Genomic DNA, 9,242 nt, shown 5'->3' with positions numbered 1-9,242 from the left:
TGTGTTCATGCCATCACACAGTTTATTCATGCTTTTGAAATGCAATCCATCATTTTAATATGAACATGTAATAACAAAGGGAGCTTTGAATAATTAGCCTAAACAATAAATAAACTGCAATTCACGAATACATGCAACTGTTTTCAGTCTGCTGTAGTAAAGGCTTTATATATCTATTTTTGTCTTCATTAGAACAGACTCTCTGGTACACTTATTTATTTAGTGTTGTACACCCTGTCCCAAATGGTCAGAACAAAATTATATTGTAATCTAACAGCAACTGTTTGGCACACATAACATGCACTCACTGGAAAAGATTTTAACACAGTGTCACCATCGGGCTCTTTCTTTAGTCATTTGTGTGTCTTAATGATGTAATCAAACAGTATGCTTAAAGCATCAGACAAGCTCCGTGCACATGTAGTTTATCTTATTCACACACAGGAAATATAAGGTTCAACATTTCAACCAATCGATTGGTCGAAAGAACAGGACGACTCTCGGTCGACCAAGATTTTTTTTTTGTCATGGACAGCCCTAGGACACACACACATACACTTGCATGGACCGACGCAAACACACACACACACACATGGACGGACACACACACGGACGGACACACACACACACACACACACATGGACGGACACACACACATGGACGGACACACACACGGACGGACACACACACGGACGGACACACACACATACACTTGCATGGACCGACGCAAACACACACACACACACACACACACACACACACACACACACACACACACACACACACACACACACACACATGGACGGACACACACACGGACGGACACACACACACACACAGACGGACACACACACACACGCATGGTTGTCCGAAAAAATCCATTCTACAATTCATACTAGATTGTGCAATTACAGCATAGATATAACCAGAGTAGACTGTATCATTATAGCGTAGATATAACCAGAGTAGACTGTATCATTATAGTGTAGATATAACCAGAGTAGACTGTATCATTATAGCGTAGATATAACCAGAGTAGACTGTATCATTATAGCGTAGATATAACCAGAGTAGACTGTATCATTATAGCGTAGATATAACCAGAGTAGACTGTATCATTATAGCGTAGATATAACCAGAGTAGACTGTTTCATTATAGCGTAGATATAACCAGAGTAGACTGTACCATTATAGCATAGATATAACCAGAGTAGACTGTATCATTATAGCGTAGATATAACCAGAGTAGACTGTTTCATTATAGCGTAGATATAACCAGAGTAGAATGTACAGACCTCTTCATGATCTTGGCAGCCTCCTTCAGACTAACAGCTATTCCCAGAGTTTGAAGGGACTGCTGGATCTCTGATACATCTATCTCACCTGCAAACACAGTATCCACGTCAGAGTTGGTTTGTGTGTGTTTGTGTGTGTTTGTGTGTGTGTGTGTGTGTTTGTGTGTGTGTTTGTGTGTGTGTGTGTGTGTTTGTGTGTGTGTGTGTTTGTGTGTGTGTGTGTGTTTGTGTGTGTGTTTTTCAGTGAGTATTATTCACATACCTTACGTATGTACGTAACAAAATAACCTAGTTAGCTTTGCAAAATGACTATATTGCATATTTGCATCAAGTTACAAATTGTGGGGCTGCACACGTCTGCATATTTTGGCTAAGCAACAACGGAGCCTCTCCATTTAACCAATTGTAATTCTGGAGGCCATACATAAGTAGGGTACATATTTCCAAACCGTCATTGTTGCGGTCCAGGCTGCGGAACATGAGTCGGAGCTCCTTCTCGTGGGAGCGGAGGTATTGCCTGAACTCCTGGAAGTCCAACTCCCCATCATTGTTGCTGTCCCCCTCCTTGACAATCTGCTGGGGAAGGGGCACAGAGGGGGGGTGGAGAAGGGGAGGAGGGTGGAGAGGAGGGTGGAGAGGGGGAGGGGTAGAAAAGATGGGGGAGTGGAGAGGTGGAAAGGGTGAAGGGGAGATGGAGAGGGAATGGAGAGATGTGGGGCGAGGAGAGAGAGAGGAGAGATGTGGGGCGAGGAGAGAGAGAGGAGAGATGGGGGGAGGAGGAGATGGAGAGGAGGCAGAAGAGTTGCCAAAATGGTCAGGAACAGGAGAAAGTGGTGGATGGAATGTTAATGTGGAGGTGAAAAAGGGGAAGAAAGCGTAAGATGAAGGGACAAGAAGCAAAATCAATACACTGAAACTAACAGACAGACAACCTGAGAAAGACAGAGTTACAAACAACTCTCAGAGGTCAACCCTGGGTCAGTCACGTTACATCACAGACACGTTGACATTTGATTGATGCGTTCCAAATGGCACCATATTGCCTCTATAGTGCACTACTTTTGACCTTAGTAAGTAAGTAGCCTTGACTTGTAGGGGCAGGAACCTATCTCCTGTTTCTGTAGGGTGAGGCAGCTTGATGTACCAGTACACCCCCTGGACAGGACACTAGTCTATCTCCTGTTTCTGTAGGGTGAGGCAGATTGATGTACCAGTACACCCCCTGGACAGGACACTAGTCTATCGCAGTGCCTTACCCCCAATTCATCTAATTAATCTTGTCTTTGGTATGACTCAGCCAGAGATCGAACTCCCAACCTTTCGATCTCAGGGCGGACACTCATAGCATAGGGCCAGAAGTAGTGCACTATATAGGGAATAGGGAGCCATTTGAGACGCAGCCTATGTTTGTTAGTCATGGACACAGTAGACCTGCTCTATAAATCTAGTCCTTCACACAGCTCCACTCCACCTCTCTGTTTACCCAACCTCCCACCAGCCCTACTCCCTCGTTAACAACAGTGCATTATTCTCCCCTGCAGTAATGCAGCACACACACACACACACACACTTGTTGCCGTGGGTAACAGAGTAATCTGTGTTCTCTGCTCCTCAACCCCGGGTCACAACTCAGCACTACTAACATTCCACAGGAAGAAGAGGAGGAGGAGGAGGAGGGGGAATGGAGGAGGGGGAGGAAGAGGGGAAAGGAGAGAGGGAATGGAAGAGGACAATGAGGAGGGCAGGACGGGAGATGAGGAAGATGAGGAGAGGAAAGAAGGAAAGTGAGGATGAGGGGAGAGAAGGCGGAGTTCTGGGTTGTGTCGTCAGGGCAACAACAATAATACTCTCAGCCTTCCAAAAGTCATGAAAAAGTACTACCAAAACCTCTTCTATGTATAGACGTGTAGGGATTGTGTAGTAAATGTATAGTTTACTCAAGATGCACAAGTAGAGTTGTGTAGTGTTCAGTAGGAAAACAGTAGTGTTTCCAGTAGTAATCAGGTAGAGTTGTGTAGTGTTCAGTAGGAAAACAGTAGTGTTTCCAGTAGTAATCAGGTAGAGTTGTGTAGTGTTCAGTAGGAAAACAGTAGTGTTTCCAGTAGTAATCAGGTAGAGTTGTGTAGTGTTCAGTAGGAAAACAGTAGTGTTTCCAGTAGTAATCAGGTAGAGTTGTGTAGTGTTCAGTAGGAAAACACTAGTGTTTCCAGTAGTAATCAGGTAGAGTTGTGTAGTGTTCAGTAGGAAAACAGTAGTGTTTCCAGTAGTAATCAGGTAGAGTTGTGTAGTGTTCAGTAGGAAAACAGTAGTGTTTCCAGTAGTAATCAGGAAGAGATTTTTACTACTTGATGTTGCTAGTAAATAAGTAGTCAAAACACTACAGCTTTGCTACACAGGCTTTTCGCGACCGCAGAAGAAGACAAAACAGGAAGTAGTTGGTTGTTGTTAGCTAGCTACTGTTTTTGACAATCCAGAATGTAATCATCTTCCATCCGCCGTCATCCTGTCTTCCATAGCCCTTATGCTAGCACCATCTGGAAGTTCAACTTTCTTTTAATGCTTTATGAATACTTTCATGTTGTTGTTTCGCTGTTTATATCACTTTTTACCAGATCAAAAAGATTGTGTTTAGCCTAGCTGTTTGCTAGTCCCATTGCTAGCTAGCTTATAAGTATTTGTGTTTGTATGCAAATGTTGGTAAGATTAACATTGTTTATCAAATGTTTTTCTGTGTTGTCTTATGTGACCTCCAAAATTATAATTGGTTGTCTCTTGTGCTCGTCTTTAGTTTTAGAAAATATTATGTGGTGGACAAATGTGGCTGCAACAAAAAAGAGGATCTGAAGATAGTTACGTCAAAGGTGAATGAAGACAAGGCCTCAAAGGGATTAACAAAAAGTGTAAATATGTCATTTAATATGTCATTAATGTTATTTTTTTTTAATGCTATTAGGTTTGTATAAGCTCATTATTTATTGTTTGACGATTTAACTACAGTTAGAAACTTGAGGAAATAACATGTTCACTAGTCTAGTAGTGACACAGTAGTGAAACAAGAAGATGTCGATAGTGATTAGGAATTGGCAAACAGTAGTAAATGTGGCAGTTTTCAAGTAATTCAAAAGGGTTTATGTAGGAAATGAAAAATTATCAGGAGCAATTCAGTAGTGATCAGTAGTGACACAACCCCAGTTGAGAGAGAGAAAGAGAGAGAGAGAGAGAGAGAGAGAGAGAGAGAGAGAGAAAGACAGAGTTAGAGGGAGAAAGAAAGAGAGAGAAAAGACAGAGAGAGCGAGAGCGAGACAGAGACAGAGAAAAGAGAGAGCGTGAGTGGGAAAGGTTAAATGCTTTCTCGGCTCAGACAGGCCAAATTCACACCCCAATTGTGTGTGTCTGCCTACACTTTTTCTGCCAAGAGAAACACCCATAAACTGATAGCGGGAGGTGTGTGTGTGTGTGTGTGTGTGTGTGTGTGTGTGTGTGTGTGTGTGTGTGTGTGTGTGTGTGTGTGTGTGTGTGTGTGTGTGTGTGTGTGTGTGTGTGTGCATGCGTGTAGAACAAAGTCAACAGTAACACACATTCAAACACACAAAACAATGCCAACATTGTTCTCCAACAGAATGGTGATTTAGCAGACTTAATTTAACCAAGTAGCTGTGGATCTGGCTTCTCATTTAAAGTGCTGTTAACAGTAATACATGTACAGTACAATAGAAGGCCAGGCCTATACAGTCAGTGTCCCAAATGGCACCCTATCCCCTATGTAGGGCACTATAAAAGGAATAGGGTACCATTTGGGATGCAAGCCTTTACTGTAAGCAGTGTTTGACTTGGGCAGGAGCTTACCGGAGCTGAGGACCGGCACCGCCGATGTTCTACTGCTTGAGTTCCTGCACCTCTCTTACCTATAATAACCTCTACGCAAATATATTAGCTTCAAAATATAGTGGAGTTCCTGCACCTAAATATTAACAGTAGCGACTAGGTTTGGGCGATATTTGGGGAGACCTCTTCTATGTTATGCTGCTCCGATATAATCGTTTTGCACCGTTAATGACTACACTGCTCAAAAAAATAAAGGGAACACTAAAATAACACATCCTAGATCTGAATGAATGAAATAATCTTATTAAATACTTTTTTCTTTACATAGTTGAATGTGCTGACAACAAAATCACACAAAAATTATCAATGGACATCAAATGTATCAACCCATGGAGGTCTGGATTTGGAGTCACCCTCAAAATTAAAGTGGAAAACCACACTACAGGCTGATCCAACTTTGATGTAATGTCCTTAAAACAAGTCAAAATGAGGCTCAGTAGTGTGTGTGGCCTCCATGTGCCTGTATGACCTCCCTACAACGCCTGGGCATGCTCCTGATGAGGTGGCGGATGGTCTCCTGAGGGATCTCCTCCCAGACCTGGACTAAAGCATCCGCCAACTCCTGGACAGTCTGTGGTGCAACGTGGCGTTGGTGGATGGAGCGAGACATGATGTCCCAGATGTGCTCAATTGGATTCAGGTCTGGGGAACGGGCGGGCCAGTCCATAGCATCAATGCCTTCCTCTTGCAGGAACTGCTGACACACTCCAGCCACATGAGGTCTAGCATTGTCTTGCATTAGGAGGAACCCAGGGCCAACCGCACCAGCATATGGTCTCACAAGGGGTCTGAGGATCTCATCTCGGTACCTAATGGCAGTCAGGCTACCTCTGGCGAGCACATGGAGGGCTGTGTGGCCCCCCAAAGAATGCCATCCCACACCATGACTGACCCACCGCCAAACCGGTCATGCTGGAGGATGTTGCAGGCAGCAGAACGTTCTCCACGGCGTCTCCAGACTCTGTCACGTCTGTCACATGTGCTCAGTGTGAACCTGCTTTCATCTGTGAAGAGCACAGGGCGCCAGTGGCGAATTTGCCAATCTTGGTGTTCTCTGGCAAATGCCAAACGTCCTGCACGATGTTGGGCTGTAAGCACAACCCCCACCTGTGGACGTCGGGCCCTCATACCACCCTCATGGAGTCTGTTTCTGACCGTTTGAGCAGACACATGCACATTTGTGGCCTGCTGGAGGTCATTTTGCAGGGCTCTGGCAGTGCTCCTCCTGCTCCTCCTTGCACAAAGGCGGAGGTAGCGGTCCTGCTGCTGGGTTGTTGCCCTCCTACGGCCTCCTCCACGTCTCCTGATGTACTGGCCTGTCTCCTGGTAGCGCCTCCATGCTCTGGACACTACGCTGACAGACACAGCAAACCTTCTTGCCACAGCTCGCATTGATGTGCCATCCTGGATGAGCTGCACTACCTGAGCCACTTGTGTGGGTTGTAGACTCCGTCTCATGCTACCACTAGAGTGAAAGCACCGCCAGCATTCAAAAGTGACCAAAACATCAGCCAGGAAGCATAGGAACTGAGAAGTGGTCTGTGGTCACCACCTGCAAAACCAGTCCTTTATTGGGGGTGTCTTGCTAATTGCCTATAATTTCCACCTGTTGTCTATTCCATTTGCACAACAGCATGTGAAATGTATTGTCAATCAGTGTTGCTTCCTAAGTGGACAGTTTGATTTCACAGAAGTGTGATTGACATGGAGTTACATTGTGTTGTTTAAGTGTTCCCTTTATTTTTTTGAGCAGTGTATACGTTTCCAGACTGGGCAATTTCTGTGCTTATTTACAATATTATCATTAAATAATCTTAATGTGGTGAAAAAATAAGGCCAATGGCATTACGCATTGTGATCTTTGGCTTGTGTGCGTCTACTCGGCCATGGAAACCCATTTCATGAAGCTCCAAATGAACAGTTCTTGTGCTGACGTTGCTTCCAAAGGCAGTTTGGAACTCGGTAGAGAGTGTTGCAACCGAGGACAGACCATTTGTATGTCCCGCACGCTTCAGCACTCGGCCGACCCGTTCTGGGAGCTTGTGTGGCCTACCACTTCGTGGCTGAGCCGTTGTTGCTCCTAGAAGTTTCCACTTCACAATAACAGCATTTACAGTTGACCGGGGAAGCTCTAGCAGGGCAGACATTTGACTAACTGATTTGTTGGAACGGTGCCATCCTATGACGGCGCCACGTTGAAGGTCACTGAGCTCCTCAGTAAGGCCGTTCTACTGCCAATGTTTGTCTATGGAGAGTGTATGGCTGTGCGTTTGATATAGCTTAAACTGAAGGATTTTGATGGGGGTCTTAAACAGACCGAAACAGACAAATTTTTTCAATAGTAAACGTCCTGAATGAACCATCTTCATTTATCCACCATCTTTGTCTATAGGCCTACATCCCATCGCAGTCAGAGTTGAGACTTCAGCCAGAGTTCAGATGTAGTTGCTCCACGCTGAAAACATTCACATTCCAATTAATCAATAATGGTGATCATTGATCAGTCATTGATCTGTTAAATGAGATGAGTCAGCTCAGGAGGTTAACTATCTTCATTTAGCCTGGTGGTCCCAGATGTGTTAGGGCTTTTGCCAGCTCCATTGCTGTCATCGTCAAGACATGTTTGGCATGACAAGGAGTTGGCATGATAGCACAAACAGACTGGCATTCAGGTTACCTCCGTATAACCTATACCAGGGATGGGCAACTGCAGTCCTCGGTGCCCTGATTGGTGTCAAACTTTTGCCCCAGCCCCAGCTAACACACCTGACTCCAATAATAATTGAAATTTTGATCTTCAGTTTAAATTGCAATTAGTTTAATCAGCTGTGTTTGCTAGGGATGGGGGAAAAGTGTGACAGCACTCCGGCTCCGAGGACTGGAGTTGCCGATCCCTTGCCTATACGGTTGAATTCACCGCCCTGTTCTTGTCTGAGCCTAATACAGTCAAATCCATATCCAATCTACCTACAGCCTAGACTACTGTCTGACCTGTAGAGGTCTAATAGAATACAGTAGGATAGAATAGAATAGAGTAGAATAGGATAGAACAGAATAGGATAGAATATGGAAGGGGTGGAGCAGTATGGGTGATGCAGGTACATGGGGGAATCATAATCATTGACATCACACACATACACACAAAATGCAATTAGTGGCTGGTGATGGCTAGGGGGAAGCCCCACAGTGTTAATTTAGGCTATAGCCAAACGTTTCACGTAAAAAAACGTTATTCGTGATCATCATCAAGGTATACCGAATGACAGCCGAGTTGCTGCCTGGGCTCGCTTACCCGGTCCACCGCGCGGCGGGAGAGCCCCCGTTTCGCCAGTCCCACCCGGAGCTCGTGGATATCGATGACTCCATCACTGTTCAAGTCCAGTTCGTCGAACAGTTCCACCCATTGCTTCTCCCTCTCCGGGTCGACATCCTCCTGGCAGCGGGCTTGGGTCCTCCAGCCCCGGGGGATCCGAGCCCCCGGCTGCCCCATGCGTGGTGACGGTTGCCTGCGTCGGTTAGATCCCGTTGGAATAGCCTATTGAGTCATCGGCGTCCGGATGTCCAAATCAGGATAAAAAATGTTTATTAATAGTCAGGCTACTCACGCTGTCAGCCAGTCAGTAAATCTCTCGGGAGAAGGACAGAAACAGATGTGCTGATTAAAAACAATCCAGCGGTGGACCTCACAACGCGCTCCCCGTGACGCCCGTTTCCATTCGCGGTCATGCTGTACAGAATCTCAAAGCTTTAACATACGTTTTTATTCCGTAATTGGTTGTAAATAGTTGTTTATTTATCGTCAAGAAACCAGGAGGCGACGGTAACCTAACATTGTAGCAAAGACAGAAAGCCCTTCCTTCTTTCGGTGCTTTTAGAAACCACGGAGCGTTGTTAAACACCAAACCGCGCGGCAAACTGCCAGAACCGAAATCTTAATCCTGTGTCTAATTCATCTCGGTAACGGATATGCCCGGGACGTTCAAAGATTAGGCCTATACATGTCGTCCTCTTGGCTTTTTAGGGACGCTCACCAACCACTGGGGTTCGCAATGCGCGGTCCTG

At 45.2% G+C, this 9,242-nt stretch overlaps 1 pseudogene across 1 annotated transcript in view; it reads right to left on the bottom strand.

Annotated features, from left to right (window-relative positions):
• Positions 1 to 8,752, bottom strand: part of LOC311116113 (mitochondrial adenyl nucleotide antiporter SLC25A23-like) — a 15,845-nt pseudogene extending 7,093 nt beyond the window's left edge. The window contains exons 1-3 of the transcript in view: positions 8,473 to 8,752; positions 1,745 to 1,871; positions 1,296 to 1,383 (exon numbers count right to left, since the gene is read on the bottom strand). The product of the transcript in view is annotated as a mitochondrial adenyl nucleotide antiporter SLC25A23-like (transcript). The remainder of the gene's footprint in view (positions 1 to 1,295; positions 1,384 to 1,744; positions 1,872 to 8,472) is intronic.
• Positions 8,753 to 9,242: the final 490 nt, after the last annotated feature.

This window comes from Coregonus lavaretus (assembly GCF_964263955.1).
Source record: "Coregonus lavaretus genome assembly, contig: HAP1_SCAFFOLD_288, whole genome shotgun sequence".
Taxonomy (NCBI): Eukaryota; Metazoa; Chordata; class Actinopteri; order Salmoniformes; family Salmonidae; genus Coregonus; species Coregonus lavaretus.
This window is presented reverse-complemented; position numbering and strand designations above follow the sequence as displayed.